Source organism: Salmo salar, chromosome 14 (genome assembly GCF_965601325.2).
Source record: "Salmo salar chromosome 14, fSalSal1, whole genome shotgun sequence".
In the NCBI taxonomy this organism is placed as follows: Eukaryota; Metazoa; Chordata; class Actinopteri; order Salmoniformes; family Salmonidae; genus Salmo; species Salmo salar.
Window position 1 is genome coordinate 3,448,066 of NC_138304.1, and position 24,596 is coordinate 3,472,661.

Genomic DNA, 24,596 nt, shown 5'->3' on the forward strand with positions numbered 1-24,596 from the left:
GTCAGGTGCGACAGTGCATCCGGCTGGACATTCTTGGATCCCGGTTGGTATGAGAGGGAGAAGTTGATCCGGGTGAAAAGCAGGGCCCTTCTAGTTTGCCTGGAATTGAGATGCTTGACGGTGCAGAGCTATTCCAGGTTCTTGTGGTCAGTCCACACAATGAATGGATGTTCCTCCCCCTCCAGCCAGTGCCTCCATTCCTCCAACGCCATCTTCACCACAAGAAGCTCATGATTCCCCACATCGTAGTTCCTCTCCGTGGCATTGAGGCAATGGGAGAAGAAGGCGCAGGGATGTAACTTGAGGTCCAGGGCAAAAGCTGGGATAGGACAGCCCCCACTCCGACATCCGAAGCATCAGCCTTCACCACGAACTGGCAGGACGGGTCAGGATGAACCAAGATGGGAGCTGTGGTGAAACTGTGTTTGAGATCCCGGAACATCGGGTCAGAAGATGTGGACAACGTGAACGAAACCTTGGGAAAGGTGAGTGCAGACAGGGGGAAGCCAGGGTGCTGTAACTCCGGATAAAGCGACGATAAAAGTTGGAAAATCCCAGGAAACGTTGCAGCTGCACTCTGGATGTAGGCTGGGGCCAATCCACCAACGCTCTCACCTTCCCGGGATTCATCTGTACATTCCCTGCAGTGATGATGTAACCCAGGAAGGGGATGGTGGAACGATGGAATTCTCACTTCTCGACTTTCACAAAAAGCTGTTTCTCCAGGAGGTATTGAGGATGTCGTCAAGGTAGATGAAGACGAACCGGTTCAACATGTCACGGAGAACATCATTAACCAGAGCCTGGAACACAGCAGGGGCGTTGGTAAGGCCAAATGGCATGACCAGATACTCGTATTGACCGCTGGCTGTGTTGAAGGCAGTCTTCCACTGGTTGCCTTCCCATATCCGTACCAGGTGGTAGGCGTTCCATAGGTCCAGCTTGGAGAACACGGTGGCCCACTGACGCGACTCAAAGGCAGAGGAGATGAGTGGTAACGGGTAGCGGTTCTTCACCGTGATGTCGTTGAGACCCCGGTAGTCAATGCCAGGCAGTGGAGGCAGAAGGACGGATGAACCTTTCAGGTCTTCATAGCTTTGGTCTCCGGACCCGACAGAGTACAGTCATCCCCAGGGCGGAGTGGTGCCTGGGGGAAGGTCAATCCCGCAGTCATAGGGTCGGTGCGGCGGAAGTGAAGTGGCCCGGACTTTACTGAACACCTCCTGGAGGTCCTAGTACTCAGCGGGAATGGCGGAGAGGTCCGGGGCAACTTCTGAGCCCCCAGGAAGATGTCCCAAAGCAGGCTGCATGGCAGAACGGGCTCCAACCCATATGATGGCACCAGCAGACCAGTCAATAAGGGGATTGTGTCGCTGTAGCGAAGACAATCCCGATACCTCGGGAACCTGAAGAGACTTAACCTCTATGGGCTAGGAGTTTGAGGTGCTCGAGGTTCCTCCGCCCCCTCTGGACATCGGGGGGGGCCGGATTCGAGGCGTTGGGCAAGGGGCCTTCAGCATCTCGTGGAGTGGGAGGGGTACGGTCCGGAGGAAAGGTGTGGGTTCCGGTCGAGGACATGTTGGACCCTTCAATGCTGCAGGAGTTCCACCGTCTTCGTCCGGATCGCCCTGCACCTCGCCCTCCGAGTCGTCCCCGAGGCCGGTGTCTACGCGCGTCAAGGGGGTGTACTGTCACGACTTCCGTCAAAGTTGGTCCCTCTCCTTGTTTGGGCGGCGTTCGGCGTCACCGACCTTCTAGCCATTGCCGATCCACTTTTCATTTTCAATTTTTTTTGTCGTCTTCCATCACACCTGGTTCCAATTCCATCAATTACATGTTGTGTATTTAATCCTCTGTTCCCCCCCCCCCCATGTCCTTGTCCGTAATTGTTTGTTGTAGTGCTTGTGCACGGTATGCTGGTATGAACCGGGTTTTGTTTTACCCATTTATTGTATTATTTTGTTGATGGTGGTTTACGGTTATTAAACACAACCGTTGTAAATCAGTTTCCGCTCTCCTGCCGCCGGTAGCATCACATCTCAGAAATGTATAATATCTGAGAATGTACCTAGACTCTTACCTGTATACGTGGATTAAAGCTTCACGGCAGACTGCAACCCCTTTCAATAAATATGACGTCCTGTGTTGTTTCTGTTTAGTTTGCACAGCTTGCTTGGCCTCTTGTGTCAAGTCACTCTGGTTCACACTGACTGTGTGCAATGCCATAAGAATCATCACATTTTTCTCCCTCTCTGTCACGGATGCCATGGTTGCCCTTAGTTTGAAGATGTAATCCAGAGACATGTGTTTTATGCAACAGCTTTCTGTGTTCTCTTTTCGACTCCCTCCGCATTTACAATCAAAAGCCAACATTTTAAAATATATATTTTTTTTATTGAATATCCGAAACATACGATATACTTGCGGTGAAGCCGCTCAACAACTACACCACAGCAGGCATCCAACAGACTCGCACACAGAGCGACACACAGAAGCATCCAGGGTCAATGCCCTGCTCAAGGGCATGTCGACAGATCTCCCACAAGGCCAAAAAAAAAAGATCCCCCCCCCCCAGTTTCCAATAGCTGTCCCTCAACCTTTCGAGACCCCTCCCACAGTCACCCCCCAAGAAAAATAATATAATAAAAAGAACATGAATTCCATTCCCCACCCCTATTCACCAACAACCAATAAAATGAACTCATGATAAAAAAGAAAAGACAAAAGAAAACAGAAAACAACAATGCAAAAAAAACTAGGGACATCAAGGACAACTAAAATCATAACAGCAAGGCCAACTATATATGTTTGAGTGCATGTCTGGCACTATTTACATATGTGTGTGTCAGTGTGTATTTGAATGAGAGTGTGTGTATATGCATGTGTACAAGCACCTGCACGGCCTCAGCCTCAGGAAAACCGGCATTAGCTGTAAAAACACTGCCCCTCAGTGTCATTAAAACGTACCTTTTATTATGTTTTATTTTGACTATTTTTTATACTTTATCTTTCACCATCATTCTATCTCCTGCCCAGCAACTCGACTCCAATTCCGCATCCCAACCCTCAGCTTCCCTCAGCCCATCCCCACCTACCTCTGCTGGCCACCCTCTTCGGATTTATTCGCAACATATATCTTTCAACTATGCTGTTTAACGTACAATTTCTATCTATCTAATCGAATAGAATCCACAGATTGCGATTTGAAGATAAATACTTTTACTAAGAGTATTAGTATACTGGTAATTGACTGACCCGTTCTCTCCAGATCTCCTAACAGTACTATTTCTAGGATCAATTTTAGATCAATGTTATGCATTTTCAGCCATTACTGAACCTGAGACCAGAAACATTACCTGAGGGTAATACCAAAATAAATGGTCTAATGATTCTGTATCCTCACAACAAAATCTGCAGAACTTCGATGATTTTATGCCCCAAATATTCAACATTTTGCTGGTTGCAAGAATTCTATATAATAATTTTTGCTGAAAAGCACAAAGTCTTGAATCTTGCGCCATTTTATATATCAACTCATACAAATTGTAGCCAGCACTGCAATGCTTGTTTGAAAAAGAGAGATACTTTGAGAAAACTATAATTTTCAATGAATCGAAAATGAGACATGGCAATCTGTACAAAGGCAAAAAGGCAGTTTTTAAACAATGTATGAGCTTTTCTTAGTAATCTACTTGATAACCACTTAGGGTTCAAGTAAAACTTTTGAATAAGTGAAGCTTTTAGAGAGAGGTTTAGTGCTTTTATATTTAATAATCACAACCCACCCAATTCATATTCATTATATCGATAGGCACGCTTTATTTTGTCTGGCTTAGCGTCCCAGATAAAGCAAAATATTTTCTGCTCATATGATTTGAAAAATGAATCATCAGGAGTTGGCAGCGCCATAAGTAAGTGAGTAAACTGAGATATGACTCAGGATTTAATCAGGGCAATTTTTCCATAAATAGACAGGTATTTACCTCTCCATCGTTGCAGGATATTGTCTATTTTTACAAGTTTTCGATTGAAATTCATTGTGGAGAGCTTATTTATATCTTTTGGGATATGAATAACAAGTATGTCTACTTCACCGTCAGCCCATTTTATAGGTAAACTGCAGGGTAATGTATTTTGTATTTTATAAACAAAATCCAGTCTTTATCAAATGCCTTTTCAAAATCCGCTATAAATACCAGACCTGGCTTCTTAGATGTTTCATGATGTTCTATTATTTCTAGTAGTTGTCGTATATTATCTCCAATGTATCGTCCATGTAAAAAAACAGTCTGATCAGGATGAACAATTCCTGGTAAAACCCTTTTAATTCTGAGTGCTATGCACTTCGCTAGTGTTTTTGCATTGAAGTGTAAGGGGCCTCCAGTTTTTTAGATAGACTGGATCTTTATATTTGCTATCTGGGTCTTGTTTTAATAATAGAGAAATCAGACCTTCCTGCTGAGTACCTGACAGACTACAATTTCTATAGGAGTAGTTAAAACAATCTAACAATGGAGCTTTTAGTATATTAAAAAAGGCTTGATATACCTCTACCGGTATGCCATCAAGCCCTGGGGTTTTTCCAGACTGAAAGGATTAATAGCCTCAAAAAGTTATTCCTCTGTAATTTGGTCTTTGCACTGATCTTTCTGTACATTTGTTAATTTTCAATTTTTTTAATTATTTGGAAAGAATTCCTTACCGTAATCTTCATTCAGTGGGAGAGGATGAGACGGAAAAGAGAACATCTGCTAAATATTTAGCTTCCTCTTTTAAAATATAATTCGGAGAATCATCAATGACTCCGTCTTCAGTAACAAGTTTCTGAAAATTATTTTTGTTCGTGTTCCTGTGTTGGAGATTCAAGAAGGATTTTGTGCATTTTTCTCCATATTCCATCCAGTTTGCTTTATTTTTGTAATAGATTACATTGGATCGTTCTTGAATAAGTTCCTCAAGTACTTTTTGTTTTTCCTCTACCTTATTTTGTGTCTCTGTAGTATGGTTTATATTGCTATCTACCTGTACTATTAGTTATTGTATTTCCTTTGTTAGTCTTGTCTCTTTAGCCAGAAACTGCTTTTTTATTACTGATGAATATTGAATTGAATGACCTCTGAAGGTACATTTAAAGGTATCCCAAACAATAAGTGGATTTGCTGTTCCTATATTATACTGGAAAAATTCAGTTGTAAATTAGTTTGTCTTAGTTAAAAATAACTTGTCCTCCAGTAAACTTTGATTAAATTTCCAATATCCCCGTCCACGTGGAAATTCTATAAGAGTTATGTGAAGCCCAATTAGATGATGATTTGATCGCATTCTGTCTCCTATTGAAACTTTTTTTAACCTTTGATGCAAGAGAGGAAGAGACAAGAAAGTAGTCAAGACGACTAGCTTGATTAAGTCTCTTCCATGTACAGTATCTCACAAAAGTGAGTACACCCCTCACAGTTTTTGTAAATATTTGAGTATATCTTTTCATGTGACAACACTGAAGATATGACACTTTGCTATGACAGATATGCCACCATCATTTTCCAGCACTGCCTTAACCCTCTTGGGCATGGAGTTCACCAGAGCTTCACAGGTTGCCACTAGAGTCCTCTTCCACTCCTCCATGACGACATCACGGAGCTGGTGGATGTTAGAGACCTTGCACTCCTCCACCTTCCATTTGAGGATGCCCCACAGATGCTCAATAGGGTTTAGGTCTGGAGACATGCTTGGCCAGTCCATCACCTTTAGCCTCAGCTTCTTTAGCAAGGCAGTGGTCGTCTTGGAGGTGTGTTTGGGGTCGTTATCATGTTGGAATACTGCCCTGCGGCCCAGTCTCCGAAGGGAGGGGATCACGCTCTGCTTCAGTATGTCACAGTACATGATGGTATTCATGTTTCCCTCAATGAACTGTAGCTCCCCAGTGCCGGCAGCACTCATGCAGCCCCCAGACCATGACACTCCCACCACCATGCTTGACTGTAGGCAAGACACACTTGTCTTTGTACTCCTCACCTGGTTGCTGCCACACACGCTTGACAACATCTGAACCGAATAAGTTTATCTTGGTCTCATCAGACCACAGGACATGGTTCCAGTAATCCATGTCCATAGTCTGCATGTCTTCAGCAAACTGTTTGCGGGCTTTCTTGTGCATCATCTTTAGAAGAGGCTTCCTTCTGGGACGACAGCCATGCAGACCAATTTGATGCAGTGTGCGGCGTATGGTCTGAGCACTGACAAGCTGACCCCCCACCCCTTCAACGTCTGCAGCAATGCTGGCAGCACTCATACGTCTATTTCCCAAAGACAACCTCTGGATATGACGCTGTGCACGTGCACTCAACTTCTTTGTTCGACCATGGCGAGGCCTGTTCTGAGTGGAACCTGTCCTGTTAAACTGCTGTATGGTCTTGGCCACCGTGCTGCAGCTCAGTTTCAGGGTCTTGGCAATGTTCTTATAGCCCAGACCATCTTTATGTAGAGCAACAATTCTTTTTTTCAGATCCTCAGAGAGTTCTTTGCCATGAGGTGCCATGTTGAACTTCCAGTGACCAGTCAGTATGAGGGAGTGTGAGAGCGATGACACCAAATTTAACACACCTGCTCCCCATTCACACCTGAGACCTTGTAACACTAACGAGTCACATGACACCGGGAGGGAAAATGGCTAATTGGGCCCAATTTGGACATTTTCACTTAGGGGTGTACTCACTTTTGTTGCCAGCGGTTTAGACATTAATGTCTGTGTGTTGAGTTATTTTGAGGGGACAGCAAATTTACACTGTTATACAAGCTGTACTACTACTTTACATTGTAGCAAAGTGTAATTTCTTCAGTGTTGTCAAATGAAAAGATATACTCAAATATTTACAAAAATGTGAGGGGTGTACTCACTTTTGTGAGATACTGTATATCACACGAGGTCGGGATTTTTTTGTCTCCAAATATCGACTATTTCTAATGTGTCCATAATATTTTAGATTTCCTTAAGGGCACAGTGATAGTTTGTAGCGTGATCTCCTTTATGGTCCATTGAGGTACTTAACAATGTGTTATAGTCTCCTACCAAAATGATTTGATCATTTGTTGCCTGTAGGTTCAATAAATTGATATAAATATTTTTGAAGAAGTATGGATCATCCTAATTTGGACTATATAGATTAATGAGCCAAATCTCTTTTTCGTCCACTTTCACATTCAAAAGATCCACCTTCCTTGTGAATCATTCCTGACTATTTGCACATTCAGATCGACATTTTTGTTAATTAATATCATCACACCTTTTGAGTTCCTTTGTCCATGACAGAAAAATATTTCTCCACCCCATTCCTTTTTCCACACAACTTCATCAGGATGTAGAGTGAGTTTCCTGTAAACAGTATATGTTATATTCCTTTTCTTTTAGCCACGTAAAGACTGATCTTCTTTTTTTATGATCTGCTAAACCATTACAATTATAACTGGCAATACTTATTTCACACCTTACCATAACTAGATACTATTCTCAGTCTAAATTGACCATAATTAGTGCTTGTAAAGTTACTGCCATGAAAGTTATTATGACGGTCAAAACTAGAGCTTTCAAATGTCTTATATTTAGAATTCAAGAAATAGGTTTAAGAATGATATGTTTTATTCCCTTGCCTGTTTGCCTGTGAGCCAGTGCCCCGATGTTAGAAAATGGAGACAAGATATTATGTGTGTAGTAAATCTGAGTAAGTTGATGTTTATGATATTGGATGTGATTTAGTGAGTGTGTATGATGTCTGTATAAGAGTAAGACTATAATGTGTGATGTACAAATAAATAATAACCCCGCCAATTTGCATGGTTGAGTGTCTATGTGTGTAACATGTACTCTGTATAGCCTTAATATTCATGATGATCATTGTAATCCATATCGTATCACCATCATAGTTGCATCATAATTACCTTTAGCATCATTGAAAAACACATCCCAGCATTTCCATAGAAATTGACGTTTCACATGATCATGAAAGAGACCTTGCATTACTATAGAGACGGCTTCACTACAGTACAAATGTATCCTGTACAATATGTCTGTCACGAGCGGAATGAACAGTTTAAGGAGTGAGTCAAGCGCAGGAGACTGAGGTCCGTTGGAACAATCTTAATTTAATAAATCCACGGGTAAGTTTCACATACGGCTGGGAGCATAACAGTCAGAAAAATGGACAAAAAGAAGCTCCGTTCAAAAGGCAGACGGGGCGCAGCCCGGCAACCCTAATGCCTAGATAATAAAAGTAACACCACACGTAACAACGAACAATCCCGCACAAAATCCTAGCTAAACACAGACAGACTAAATAACCCCCCCACTAATGACAAAACACAAAACAGGTGCAAACAAAAACCAGACATAACTAATAGACACTGAAACACAGATCGGTGGCAGCTAGTAAGCCGGCGACGACGACCGCCGAGCGCCGCTCAACCGAGGAGAGGCGCCCCCTTCTGTGGATGTTGTGACAGTACCCCTCCCCTGACGCGCGGGTCCCGCAGCGCGCCGACGCCGGCCTCGAGGACGACCCGGAGGGCGAGGCGCTGGGCGATCCGGGCGGAGGTTGTGGAAATTCCGCAACATGGCTGGATCCAGAATGTCCCTTGCCGGGACCCAGCACCTCTCCTCCGGACCGTACCCCTCCCAGTCCACGAGGTACTGCAGGCCCCCCACCCGACGTCGGGAGTCCAAGATGGCCTGGATTGTGTACGCCGGGGCCCCTCCAATGTCCAGGGGGGGCGGGGGGGCCTCCCGCACCTCAGCGTCCTGCAGCGGACCAGCTACCACCGGCCTGAGGAGAGACACATGAAACGAGGGGTTAATACGGTAATATGTAGGAAGTTGTAACCTATAACACACCTCGTTTATTCTCCTCAGGACTTTGAATGGCCCCACAAATCACGGACCCAGCTTCCGGCAGGGCAGGCGGAGGGGCAGGTTCCGGGTCGAGAGCCAGACTCTATCCCCCGGGTTAAACACGGGGGCTTCACTGCGGTGGCGGTCAGCGCTCTCTTTATGTCGTTCTCCAGCCTTCTTTATACACTCCTGGACCGCCTGCCAGGTCTCCCTAGAGCGCTGGACCCATTCCTCCACCGCAGGAGCCTCTGTCTGGCTCTGTTGCCATGGCACCAGGACCGCCTGATACCCCAACACGACCTGGAAGGGTGACAGGTTAGTAGAGGAGTGGCGCTGAGAATTCTGTGCCATCTCGCCCCAGGGTACGAACCGCGCCCACTCCCCTGGCCGGTCCTGGCAATATGACCGCAGGAACCTGCCTACATCCTGGTTAATGCGCTCTACCTGCCCATTACTCTCGGGGTGGAAACCCGAGGTCAGGCTGACCGAGACCCCCAGCCTCTCCATAAACGACCTCCACACCCTGGACGTGAACTGGGGACCCCGATCAGATACGATATCCTCGGGCACCCCGTAGTGCCGGAAGACGTGGGTGAATAGGGCCTCCGCGGTCTGTAGGGCCGTAGGAAGACCGGGCAACGGAATCAGACGGCAGGACTTCGAGAACCGATCCACAACAACCAGGATCGTAGTATTTCCCTGAGATGGCGGGAGATCCGTAAGGAAATCCACCGAGAGGTGAGACCAAGGTCGTTGTGGAACGGGGAGGGGCTGTAATTTCCCTCGAGGCAGGTGCCTAGGAGCCTTACACTGGGCGCACACCGAACAGGAAGAGACATAGTGTGTTACATCCTCTACCAAGGTGGGCCACCAGTACTTCCCCCTCAGGCCTCGCACTGTCCGTTCCACCCCAGGGTGACCCGAGGAGGGTAGAGTATGGGCCCATCGGATCAAACGATCGCGAACACCCAGCGGAACGAACTTCCGACCCGCGGGACATTGAGGTGGAGTGGGTTCGAGCCGACCCGCCCGCTCGATGTCCGCATCCACCTCCCACACCACCGGCGCCACCAGACAGGACGCAGGGAGTATGGGAGTGGGATCGATGGTCCGCTCCTCGGTGTCGTAGAGACGTGACAGTGCGTCGGCCTTCCGGTTCCGAGAACCCGGGATGTACGAAAGGGTGAACTGAAACCTCATAAAGAACATGGCCCACCTGGCTTGACGAGGATTAAGTCTCCTCGCTGCCTGGATGTACTCCAGGTTACGGTGGTCGGTCCAGATGAGAACAGGATGACGTGCCCCCTCAAGCCAATGTCTCAACACTGTCAAAGCCTTGACCACGGCTAACAACTCCCTGTCCCCCACATCATAGTTGCGCTCCGCCGGGCTCAGCTTCTTAGAAAAGAAAGCGCAGGGGCGGAGCTTCGGAGGAGCGCCCGAACGCTGCGAAAGCACAGCTCCCACCCCAGCCTCGGACGCGTCCACCTCCACTATGAATGGCAAAGAGGGATCCGGATGCGCCAGCACCGGAGCGTTGGTAAACAGAACCTTCAGACGACGGAAGGCTCTGTCCGCCTCTGCCGACCACCGCAATTGCACCGGACCCCCCTTCATCAGTGAGGTAATGGGAGCTGCCACCTGGCCAAAACCCCGGATAAACCTCCGATAATAATTGGCGAACCCCAAGAACCGCTGCACCTCCTTCACCGTGGTAGGGGTCGGCCAATTACGCACAGCCGTAACGCGGTCATCTTCCATCACCACCCCTGTGGTGGAAATGCGATATCCCAGAAAAGAAACGGCTTGTTGGAAGAACTCACATTTCTCAGCCTTGACGTATAGGTCATGCTCCAGCAGCCGCCCAAGCACTTTACGCACCAGAGCCACATGCGCGGCGCGAGTGGCGGAGTAGATCAAGATGTCATCAATGTACACCACCACCCCCTGCCCGAGCATGTCCCTGAGAACCTCGTCCACAAAGGATTGGAAGACAGCGGGAGCATTCTTTAACCCATATGGCATGACGAGGTACTCATAATGGCCGATGTGGTACTAAATGCGGTCTTCCACTCGTCTCCATCTCGGATACGCACCAAGTTATATGCTCTCCTGAGATCTAATTTGGTGAAAAAGCGCGCCCCGTGAAATGACTCCACGGCCGTAGCAATGAGAGGTAGTGGGTAACTGAACCCCACTGTGATAGAATTTAGACCTTTATAGTCAATGCACGGGCGCAGGCCTCCCCCCTTCTTCTTCACAAAAAAGAAACTCGAGGAGACGGGTGATTTAGATGGCCGAATGTATCCCTGTCTCAAGGATTCAGTGACGTATGTCTCCATTGCCACTGTCTCCTCCTGCAACAGAGGATACACGTGACTTTTAGGAAGGGCCGCGCCATCCTGGAGGTTTATCACACAATCCCCTTGTCGATGGGGTGGTAATTGATTCGCCTTCATTTTACTGAAGGCGATAGCCAAATCGGCATATTCAGAGGGAATGTGTACAGTGGAGACTTGGTCTGGACTCTCCACCGTGGTTGCACCGATGGAAACTCCTATACACCTACCTGAGCACTCCCTCGACCACCCCTTAAGAGCCCTCTGCCCCCACGAAATCAGAGGATTGTGAGAGGCTAGCCAGGGAAGTCCCAGCACCACTGGAAACGCCGGGGAATCAATAAGGAACAGGCTGATACGTTCCTCATGACCCCCCTGCGTTACCATGACCAGTGGCACTGTTTCCTCCCTCACTTGGCCAGACCCTAGTGGTCGACTATCTAACGCGTGCACGGGGAAGGGTTTGTCCAGTTTAACCAGGGGGATCCCTAACTTATCAGCAACACTTCGGTCCATGAAACTCCCAGCTGCGCCTGAATCGACTAGTGCCTTATATTGGGAGTGAGGGGAAAAACCAGGGAAGAAAACAGAGACATACATGTGGTCGACAGGGGGGTCTGGGTGAGACTGGTGCGGACTCACCTGGGGGGTCGATGGAGTGCTCTGCCTGCCCTCTGAATTCCCGGGAGAACCTCTCCAGCACCGGTCCGCAGTGTGTCCTCTACGGCCACAGTGGGTGCAGGAGAGGCCCCCCCCCTACGGTCCTCCTAGCAGCGGTCCCTCCAAGCTCCATGGGCGTTGGAGCAGGAGGGATGGGAGGTGGAATGAATAGGCCCCGATCGGAACGTCCCCGGGCAGTTAGCAGGTTGTCCAGCCTGATGGACAAATCAATCAACTGGTCCAGAGTGATGGTATGGTCCCGGCAAGCCAGTTCTCGGCGGACGTCCTCACGTAGACTACACCTGTAGTGGTCAATCAGGGCCCGCTCACTCCACCCCGATCCGGCGGCTAGAGTACGAAACTCCAGTGCAAAGTCCTGAGCGCTCCTCGTCTCCTGCCTCAGATGAAATAATCGCTCGCCCGCCGCCTTGCCCTCCGGGGGATGATCGAATACCGCCCGGAAGCGGCGAGCGAACTCTGGGTAGTTGTCCTTTGCTGAGTCTGGGCCCTCCCAGACGGCGTTGGCCCATTCCAGGGCTCTACCCATGAGGCACGAGACGAGAACGCTCACCCTCTCTTCATCGGAGGGAGAGGGCCGGACGGTCGCCAGGTACAGGTCCAACTGGAGCAAAAACCCCTTGCACCCAGCGGCCGTCCCATCGAACTCCCTGGGAGCCATTATCCGTATCCCGCTTGTACTGGGTTCGGTTGGATTCGGTAGGGGCGCAGGGAGATGAATTGGTCCTGGTGGGGGTGATGGAGCAACTCGCTCCCAGCTCTCCAGTCGGGTCAGCACCTGGTCCATGGCCGTGCCCAGTCGCTGGAGGAGACTGGCATGTTGGCCGACTTGTTCCTCCATTGACAATGTTCCTGTCCCTGCTGACTCCATTTTTGGTGCGGGATTCTGTCACGAGCGGAATGAACAGTTTAAGGAGTGAGTCAAACGCAGGAGACTGAGGTCCGTTGGAACAATCTTAATTTAATAAATCCACGGGTAAGTTTCACATACGGCTGGGAGCATAACAGTCAGAAAAATGGACAAAAAGAAGCTCCGTTCAAAAGGCAGACGGGGCGCAGCCCGGCAACCCTAATGCCTAGATAATAAAAGTAACACCACACGTAACAACGAACAATCCCGCACAAAATCCTAGCTAAACACAGACAGACTAAATAACCCCCCCACTAATGACAAAACACAAAACAGGTGCAAACAAAAACCAGACATAACTAATAGACACTGAAACACAGATCGGTGGCAGCTAGTAGGCCGGCGACGACGACCGCCGAGCGCCGCTCGACCGAGGAGAGGCGCCCCCTTCTGTGGATGTTGTGACAATGTCATTATTCCCCAATGTCCGTATTCTGATATCTTCCCCTTGCTTGTTGTAAACATATATAAAAATGTAGACAAAGAAATAGAAAACAAGAAATAATAATAATATTAAATTATAGAACAGTTCTCGACAATAGAGAGAGAGGTGAGAGAGGGAGAGGATAGAAAGAAAGAGTGAGATCAAGTGTGTATGTGTATGTATTAGTCCGTATCTGTAAGTGAACATGTAATTAAGTACGTGTGTATTCATATCCACTTCATAGTGTTCAGATATTTTTACAGTTCCCATACTTTCTTTTTTTCATAACCTGAAGTCCCTGTAGAATTTCTTACAGCCATGGTGTTATGGAGTTGTCTCGGAATAGCTGTCCATCTATAAAGACTTTGTCCACAATGAGAAAGGCACGCTTACCCCTCTCCATCTCTTGCTAATCTACAGGATACAGTCTCTTGCAATGTTCGTTTATCTCCTGGGGAAATTGTTCACTAAACCCGAATTTGGTCCTTTTAACCTGTTGGGGGTAGGGGGCAGTATTGACACGGCCGGATAAAAAACGTACCCGATTTAATCTGGTTACTACTCCTGCCCAGTAACTAGAATATGCATATAATTATTGGCTTTGGATAGAAAACACCCTAAAGTTTCTAAAACTGTTTGAATGGTGTCTGTGAGTATAACAGAACTCATATGGCAGGCAAAAACCTGAGAAGATTCCTTACAGGAAGTGGCCTGTCTGACAAGTTGTTGTTCATCTTGGCTCTTTTTATTGAAGACTGAGGATCTTTGCTGTAACGTGACACTTCCTACGGCTCCCATAGGCTCTCAGAGCCCGGGAAAAAGCTGAATGATATCGAGGCAGCCCCAGGCAGAAACACATTTACGCTTTTGGCAAGTGGCCGATCAGAGGACAATGGGCTTAGGCGCGTGCCCGAGTCGACCCCGTGCTTTATTTTCTTTCGTCTGTTTACCTAAATGCAGATTCCCGGTCAGAATATTATCGCTTTTTTACGAGAAAAATGGCATAAAAATTGATTTTAAATAGCGGTTGACATGCTTCGAAGTACGGTAATGGAATATTTAGATTTTTTTTGTCACGAAATGCGCCATGCTCGTCACCCTTCTTTACCCTTTCGGATAGTGTCTTGAACGCACGAACAAAACGCCGCTGTTTGGATATAACTATGGATTATTTGGGACCAAACCAACATTTGTTATTGAAGTAGAAGTTCTGGGAGTGCATTCTGACGAAGAACACCAAAGGTAATAACATTTTTCTTAGAGTAAATCTGACTTTGGTGAGTGCTAAACTTGCTGGGTGTCTAAATAGCTAGCCCTGTGATGCCGGGCTATCTACTAAGAATATTGCAAAATGTGCTTTCGCCGAAAAGCTATTTTAAAATCGGACATAGTTTGCGGGGGGTATGCTAGTTCTGAACGTCACATGCTAATGTAAAAAGCAGGTTTTTGATATAAATATGAACTTGATTGAACAAAACATGCATGTATTGTATAACATAATGTCCTAGGGTTGTCATCTGATGAAGATCATCAAAGGTTAGTGCTGCATTTAGCTGTCTTCTGGGTTTTTGTGACATTATGTGCTAGCTTGAAAAATGGGTGTCTGATTATTTCTGGCTTGGTACTCTGCTGACATAATCTAATGTTTTGCTTTCGTTGTAAAACCTTTTTGAAATCGGACAGTGTGGTTAGATTAACGAGAGTCTTGTCTTTAAATAGCTGTAAAATAGTCATATGTTTGAGAAATTGAAGTAATAGCATTTCAAAGGTTTTGAAAATCGCGCCACAGGATTCAACTGGCTGTTACGTAGGTGGGACGAATTCGTCCCGCCTAGCCCAGAGAGGTTAAATGAACACCGGGGATAAAACAACAAATACAAACGAAAAGTAACGTTTAGTAGGGCTAAACAACACAGTACCAAAACAAGATCCCACAAACTACAGGTGGGAAAAAGCTGCCTAAGTATGATCCCCAATCAGAGACAACGATAGACAGTTGCCTCTGATTGGGAACCATACCTGGCCAACAAAGAAATAGGCAAGGGCTGATTTCAAGGTTTTACTGGTAACCTACAAAGCATTACATGGGCTTGCTCCTACCTATCTTTCCGATTTGGTCCTGCCGTACATACCTACACATACGCTATGGTCACAAGACGCAGGCGTCCTAATTGTCCCTAGAATTTCTTTGCAAACAGCTGGAGGCAGGGCTTTCTCCTATAGAGCTCCATTTTTATGGAATGGTCTGCCTACCCATGTGAGAGACGCAGACTCGGTCTCAACCTTTAAGTCTTTACTGAAGAATAATCTCTTCAGTAGGTCCTATGATTGAGTGTAGTCTGGCCCAGGAGTGTGAAGGTGAACAGAAAGGCTCTGGAGCAACGAATCGCCCTTGCTGTCTCTGCCTGGCCGGTTCCCCTTTCTCCACTGGGATTCTCTGCCTCTAACCCTATTACAGGAGCTGAGTCACTGGCTTACTTGGTGTTCTTCCATGCCGTCCCTAGGAGGGGTGCGTCACTTGAGTGGGTTGAGTCACTGACGTGGTCTTCCTGTCTGGGTTGGCGCCCCCCCTTGGGTTGTGCCGTGGCGGAGATCTTTGTGGGCTATACTCGGCCTTGTCTCAGGATGGTAAGTTGGTGGTTGAAGATATCCCTCTAGTGGTGTGGGGGCTGTGCTTTGGCAAAGTGGGTGGGGTTATATCCTGCCTGTTTGGCCCTGTCCGGGGGTATCATCGGATGAGGCCACAGTGTCTCCTGACCCCTCCTGTCTCAGCCTCCAGTTTTTATGCTGCAGTAGTTTGTGTCGGGGGGCTAGGGTCAGTCTGTTTTATCTGTAGTATTTCTCCTATCTTATCCGGTGTCCTGTGTGAATTTAAGTATGCTTTCTCTAATTCTCTCTTTCTCTCTCTCGGAGGACCTGAGCCCTAGGACCATGCCTCAGGACTACCTGGCATGATGACTCCTTGCTGTCCCCAGTCCACCTGGCCGTGCTGCTGCTCCAGTTTCAACTGTTCTGCCTGCTGCTATGGATCCCTGAACTGTTCACCGGATGTGCTACCTGTCCCTGACCTGCTGTTTTCAACTCTCTAGAGACAGCAGGAGCGGTAGAGATACTCTCAATGATCGGCTATGAAAAGCCAACTGACATTTACTCTTGAGGTGCTGACTTGTTGCACCCTCGACAACCACTGTGATTATTATTATTTGACCATGCTGGTCATTTATGAACATTTGAACATCTTGGCCATGTTCTGTTATAATCTCCAGCCAGAAGAGGACTGGCCACACCTCATAACCTGGTTCCTCTCTAGGTTTTGGCCTTTCTAGGGAGTTTTTCCTAGCCACCGTGCTTCTACACCTGCATTACTTGCTGTTTGGGGTTTTAGGCTGGGTTTCTGTACAGCACTTTGAGATATAAGCTGATGTAAGAAGGGCTATATAAATAAATTATATTTGATTTGAAAACAGATTGCCCATCCTAGTCACACCCTGACCTAACCAAATAGAGAATAAAAAGGATCTCTAAGGTCAGGGCGTGACACATAGAGTAACGTTAGTAAGCCAGCATGGCACGATCGTCCTCCAGAAAGTAGTCCATCACAACTTTTCCCATTGACCTTTGTTGATAGCACCTGATAAATTCAGGTCAGCTATGTTATTGAGAGCAGTAGCAACATATTTGCAGTTCTTCTGGCTAACGTTATATCTTTAAAAAAAACTGCAGTAGAAAGGATTATCTATACATTACGAGCAGCTAATTTTATAGACACAAGATTCTACACTGCAGACCATTCCAAACGCATCTCTCGGAATGTCCAGCCCACTCATTATCTCCGCCAATCATGGCTAGCGGGAAGGTTGCTGACTTTTTCTGTGCCTAAACCAACTAGGCTCGTAATTTAACAATTTTATTCGTATTTACAGGTGGCATACAAGTTTGATATTAAGGCACATGAAAGTTCACATGTTCAAGAAGGCATTTCTGCCAAAAAACACATTTTGATTAAAAAAACCCATCTCTCCTGTGAAGTTGTGACTTGCGACATACGCCTAGTTTCCTGAATCGGGTCACAATTATAAACTTTTTCACAGCCCATTTAAATCTCACCCAATGTCTCCAGTCTTTCTAATGGGGGTGATCAGGCCTCACCAGGAAGTCAGAACAATGGTCATTCAACCCCATTAAGTGTTTTCTTTGCCTTTTCTTTCCCTGTACCTCAGAAACCATTTAAAAACATTTCAAACGTTTCCACCATTCTGCGTACCCAGTTTACAACCAAATTAAAAAGACCCCACACAATAAATAAAACACGGTATTAACACCACTAACAAATATTCATAACCGGTGGGTTGTATGTGAGTGTTGTTGAGTATGATACAAAGTAGGGCAAAAACTAACTGGGAGCTCCCTCTAAGGCCAAATCTGAATACCTTTATAATTTATAAAACTGCAGAATTTCACTAACCGCTTTCCCAAGGCAACAACCTCGGGAAACATTTCAAAGGGAGAGAGATACAGAATCATTGATAAACATGTAAAAAAAATATGTTATCGGACATTCAATCAGTCGTATATAGAATTACTTCAGACACAACAGTTGATACAGTCCCGTCAAGCTGAATAGGCACCTTCTAAAGTAAACAATCCCAGAGCACCTCTCTTGTAATCAAACTGTTCTTGGGACATAAACTAGTCAAAATATTTAACCTGTTGTTTAACAAATCTGCTAGGACGTTCAAAAACTTGGTGCTGGCTTATCAGATCAATATTCAGTACTAAAACATTTACTTGGATCTACTTAAATTCTTTACACAGTTCCACGTAATGGAAACAGATGATTGTTTTAGATTACATGACCTTCTTACTTAAATCACTGGTACTACCCAAACTATGGAATTGAGTAATACATTGTTAAAAACATGTCTTAATCAATTATTCATATTTCATTTACTTCTTCAAATTACTAAGACATTGCATTATTACAATGCTCTGTGAAAGTCAATTACCATTCACTTTGTTTCTTTCCTAGTCCACATATCTGTTTCGTTCAACTCAGAAAGCCGTATACAATCTCTGCTATACTCTACTTTCCGTCTAACTTTACCTTACCAGGTGAACAATTTATTTTAAATTACAGACAAAACAATCATGATAACTTCTGTTCACAGGGAGGCCACTATCCTCCCTCCACTCATTAATCGTTTGTGATTTATCCATCCCAACGGGAATATACCCTTTATATAGCCTGTACTAAACTTAGCGGCGAGAGAAAAGCCGCCGTGTCTGAGTCTAAAGATTTACTGCCGTATTTGACTGGTCTCTCTTTTCCCCCATTATTTTATGTAACCACCCTCACTAGAATGCCCTTCATGTTCATGAACAAACATTTTTAAAAAGCTAATTTTAGATTTGGCAACCCCAATGCTGGCCTCTGACACAAATGCTTTTTCAAAACTCTTCAAACAAATAGTTTACTAATGTGGTGATGTCTGGCACATGAGTTTCTTCGTCTTTTTACGCCAATAACAAATTAACTGCATACTGTAACAACACAGAACCCTCAAATTTACACCCTTTTAGCGATCATTTCTATGCAGCGTGATACAAAGTTGGACTATTTGTAAACCTCATTGGTACTCTCACCCAATACTGCCAATTTTGTATCTTTGATTTTCGCAGACTATCCAACCCTGAAATCAGCTCCTCTCCTGTTGCCATGTAGAATTATCCAGCTGTTGGTACTGGAGCAATGGCCCCACACCTAAAATAGGGTGACTTTCACTGTAACCATATTAACCAGACGCACGGCTGCAAAGTGAACGGATTCCACTCTCAAAACCTCCTTTATTATTTCATCCCAATGAAAAATGGTGGTCCACTACACTCGCAATGTCCATTTTGATAACAGGTTTCAAACCTGCCATCAAAGCATACGTACACATTTTATCAAGATACTCACATACCCAAGCTGTGATCGAATACCCATACTAACAAACTGTATACTTAATGAGTATATACTACATAGTATATATTATTTGTTCATTTTAGCATACTGTAAACTTATGGTAACCTTTCAGTTGAGCGTACTAATGCTTTGTTTGTCTACTGGAAGTTGATGCTGTTGCTATGCCGCCTCTTGCTAGCTTGTTAGCATAATAAATTACTAACTAGACATCTTACGACTTCAGTTGTGTTCGTAAAGTCAGACTGTTCAGAGCGCACACTGCCCGCTCTGGCCGAGGAGTTTGGTTGATCCAAGTGTTCTGACCTCACAACGGCAGTCAAGCACCCAAGCTAATTGGCTAAAGTTGGCTAGCTAGCTACTTCCAGACACAAATGAGTGAACACCTCACTGACCCTTTTATTTGCCCTTGCAGAGCTGGTTAGGCTTTTTTCATGTTATCCAGAGTGTTGGTGACTAACTGTGCTGTAGGCAACAATTTAATAACGTTTTTTTCCCCGACGGTTACTGACACTGGCAATATTCAACGGGTGTTGTCTGTTCGGAATTTCAACAGTTATTCTGCGCTCTGACACATTTAGAGCAGATAGCCAGAGTGAATTTACGAAGCACACAATTTAACAATGTCCGTTGAGAACGCACAATGACTATACCATTTAGTTAAGCTAAGAATGACATGAATAATCAAGACAGTAAACATAGGGTAGTTTGATAGCATATAGTTAATATACTGACAAGTTCAATGTAATAGTAGCCAACTAACGCTAGGTAGCTAGCTAACATTACCTGTACATACTGCTGTAATGATATTGTCACGTCCTGACCAGTAAAGGGGGTTATTTGTTATTGTAGTTTGGTCAGGGCGTGGCAGGGGGTGTTTGTTTTATGTGTTTCGGGGTTTTTGGTTTATGTTCTATGTTAATATATTTCTATGTTATTCTAGTGTGTATATTTCTATGTTTAGTTTCTTGGGTTGACCTTCAATTGGAGGCAGCTGTTCCTCGTTGCCTCTAATTGAAGGTCCAATTTAGTAGGGGTGTTTTTCCATGGGTTTTGTGGGTAGTTGTCTCCGTGTATTGTCAGTGAACCTTACAGGACTGTTTTTCGTCGTTTGTTTAGTATAAGTGTTTTTGTTTTTATTTTCTTCAATAAAAGAAGACGAGCATATACCTGCTGCGTTTTGGTCCACTCACGCCGATTATGACAGATATGCTATGCGGTTCATAAGGATGCGGTTCGTAACTAACAAACATCATTTATTTGAAAAGTCATTACTGTATAACATTGCTCAACATTTTATTAACATTTGTCATAATTAGTTAAAGCAATGAATTTGTATCTATGACCAATAAGCATACTACACACTCAATTTACGTCACAAATATTACGGTTAGTGCGGTTATGCTGAGTGCAACTAATTTTGGTTTTATAGTTTTTCATTTTTTGGTCGATAGAACGCTGTCATCAAAATGTTGGTGTATTGAGCTTTTGATTTTTCTTCTATGTCATTGCGCCAACTCACAATAGCATCTATGAATTCTTTATTAGATTGTAATTTTCTGTCAGCAGGGAAAGGCTGCCCAATTTTATCCATGATTAGTTTAAAAAAAATATTTGAGCCAAATTGGTAGAATGTTATTGCACTGATTTTAGTGCCTCTATGGCTTTGCTATAGTTTACCTCTTTTATGATAGTTATTTCTGAGCCTCTCTCGACAGTGTCCAGAGTGTTTCGATTTCCGCACTCACGGTTTTAATATATTCCAATTTTAACAATTTTCCAAGGTAGTGATATCCACTTCCCCGGAGAGTAGTTATGATTTGTGCTTTTTAATTGGTCATGGCACCTGATACCTTGTATTAGAACCAATACAGAAGTGTCTGCCAATTTACTACTGGAGAATATGGGATACCTAATGTCTTATACCAGTCTCACACTTCAAATATCACTGCTGTTGACAACACATATTACCAAAATTAGGGTCCATCGTCCGCCCATAATATAAATCTCTCGACACACAAAAGAAGCAGTATTTTATCAGGAACATCTTCCTTTCTTATAATTTAAAAGGAGTAATTTCTTCTCCATCAAAATATATATTTTTTAATTACTCTATGTAATTCTTTATTTTGTACTGACATGGTGGTTCCTCCTATGGACATTTCTGTGTAGGGTTTAAATTTATAGCTGGTTTCCCAATCCTAACCAACTGTTTTACCAGTCCATTAATTGAGAAAAAAGAAGAAACAGGCACAATACTCTTGATAGTATCACTGCTCTTTAATAAGCTTTACGTATCGGCCCCAAGGCCTTCGTCAGAACTTTTCTACGTTTAAAAAAAATTAGCACTCTTATGTAGACATAGCTCCACCCACATCCGTTTCATGTGTCGAATGGGGTTGGAGTCGAGGGAAAATATGTAAGTGTTACCAAATTTAACAATGTGCATTTCATAAATATTCAAATAAAGTGTGTACAAAAAATATATTATACACGTCTGTAAAACCACAATGACATCGACCCACTAAGCAAGTTTTCATAAATCATTGGGTACAGCGCAAGTAAACGTCAGAGTAATCTTAAATGGGGGCATTAATTCATGTTCACATTTACAACATAACGTACATAGGCATTTCATCATTAAGACCTTTAGGAAAGTGTCTGGAGGGTGAAAATCCCAGAACATTCTCTTCTGCTCAGAGTATTATTTATATCACCTCTCCTGTCTGATATCTTAACTTTCTCTATGCCACAAAATCTAAAGGTATAAATGTCATGTTTTTGGTCATTAAAATATATTGCAACTGGTTGTTTCTACTTTTAGGCGCACTAATTCTCTGCTTGAGAGAACGAGAGGTTTTATCTAATTAACACAGCCCACATGGACATTTAATAATGTAGATAACATGGGTGGTGGAGCATGTCATAATGTCCTTTATTTGGAATCGTTTTCCTGTATGTGGGTGGCAGAAATATTCACACTTCATCATATTGTTGCACTGTCCGCAACCTCTGCATTTATAGCTACCATTCGGAAGAGGGTGTAAAAGAGCCTGGCTGATTTTTCCTTTGTGGCTGGCAGTTGGAATGGACCAATTTATCGACTAAATTGTGACCTCTTCTATATACAATAAGTGGTCGATTCTTAAATTCAGCTGGCAAAGCTGGGTCCGATGATAAAACATGCCAGTGTTTCTTGCCATTATCTCCCACTTTGCGCAAGTTCAAAGTATAAGATGGTGGTGAACAAGTACATGTGGTGGTGAACATTACAGTGTGTTCTTTAGCTCTAGTGAGTCTTTTTTGTAGCAGCTCATCTCATGTTTTCCCCAATGCCATATCAAGAGCTTCATCCACACATTAGAAACCTATTGCACACCTCCGCTGCTTTTTCTAGATAGCCCTTGGTGGAGTGGCATATACGGCGCTGTCTGAAAAACGGGCTTCTTGGAAGTCCTATTTTTAATGTCTCATGGTGGAAGCTGTCCCCCCTGTAACAGACTATTTCTGTCTGTTTCTTTTCTATATAGAGTTGTAAACAGGTTTCGATTTGATTTCTCAATCCACATATCGAGATAACGAACATGTTTAGTGTCACATTCAGTAGTGAATTGAGATTGGGATCAATGTCATTGAGTAATGCCATAAAGTCTGACAGGTCTTCTCCCATTCCTCCCCATATGCAAAAAATGTTGTCAATAAATCGATACCACTTCAGGACTTTATTCAAAAATTGTTTTTTGTTTTCATTGTTAACAAAACGTTCTTCAAAAAGACCCAAATATGGAGCCCTTCAATTCCATTCGTTTGGAGGTAGTTGTCAGGATACTCTAGAAATGCAGGATGGGTGAAGTCAGGCGCAGGAGACTGAAGGTACGTGAAACACGTTTAATAGATACCCAGTCCAAAAATGCCGAACACAAGGCAGGGAACAAGGAATCCAAATAGGCAAAATACACCAGAACTGAGTCGGGACACAGCCCAGGGAAACCCGTACTTGCGACTAAATAAGGCAGAGAAAAAACAATCCCCAAACCCCATGACAGAAAACAAACAATCCCGCACAAACCTAAACCTAGAAAGACAGACTAAATACCCCCACTAACGAACTAACTCAAAACAGGTGCTAACACAAAACAGACATCACCAAATGAAAATGAAAAGGGGATCAGTGGCAACTAGTAGGCCGGCGACGACGACCGCAGAGCGCTGCCCGAACGGGGAGAGGCGCCACCTTCTGTAGACGTTGTGACAGTAGTATTCATCATCAAACTTGAAATAGTTATACGTCAAAACACATTCAGCCAGCTCTAGAATGAAGTTTGTTGGTGTGTATTTGTTAGTATCTCGGTCTCTCAAATAGTGAGCTAGGGCTGCCAGCCCCTCCGTATGGGGAATGCTGGTATATAGACTCTCAACATCTAATGTGACCAAAATACAATCTTCTGTTATCTTCTGTTATTGGTGAGATCTTGTTTATGAAGTCTATAGTCTTTCACACATGATGGCAATGCTTGCACTCATTTAATAAATGAGTCTATGAAGTTCGACAATGGCTCTAGCATTGAGCCTATTCCTGCAACCGCTGGTCTGCCTGGACAATTGCCTTGTTGTGTATTATGTTTGTGTAATTTCAGCAAAATGTACAGGCATGGATGCATGGCACATTTGTAGAAAAGGTATTCATATTCAGGTTTTGAGATAAGGTTGTTTATTTCAGTTTTTAAATACATTTTAAAAAACTTATAAAAACCTGGTTTTGCTTTGTCATTATGGGGTACTGACAATTTAATCCATTTTAGAATAAGGCTGTAACGTAACAAAATGTTGAAACATTTAAGTGGTCTGTATCACGCCTGCTCCCACTTCCCCTCTCTGGTGCTCGCTGGTGCCAGGCTGCCCTTCATTACGCACACCTGTCACCATTATTACGCGCATCAGAGCTCATTGGACTCACTTGGACTCCTTTACTTTGTTGATTGCCCCTCTATATCTGTCTGCTCCTCAGTTTGTTCCCCGTGTCAGCATTGATGTCGTTACATTTTCCCGTGTCCAGACGCTGTCCTTGTTTGTTTCTTGTCTATTATCTATTAAATGCTCACTCCCTGGACTTGCTTCTCATCTCCCAGTGTCGGTCCTTACATTCTGAATACTTTCCGAATGCCCTGAAATATCACATTTACATAAGTATTCCGACCATTCACTCAGTACTTTGTTAAAGCACCTTAAGCAGCCTTGAGTCATCTTGGGTATGACGCTTCAAGCTTGGCACACCTGTATTTGGGGAGTTTCTTAGATTCTTGTCTGCAGATCCTCTCAAGCTCTGTCAGGTTGGATGGAGAGAGTTGCTACACAACTATTTTCAGATCTCTCCAGAAATGTTAGATCGGGTTCAAGTCCGAGCT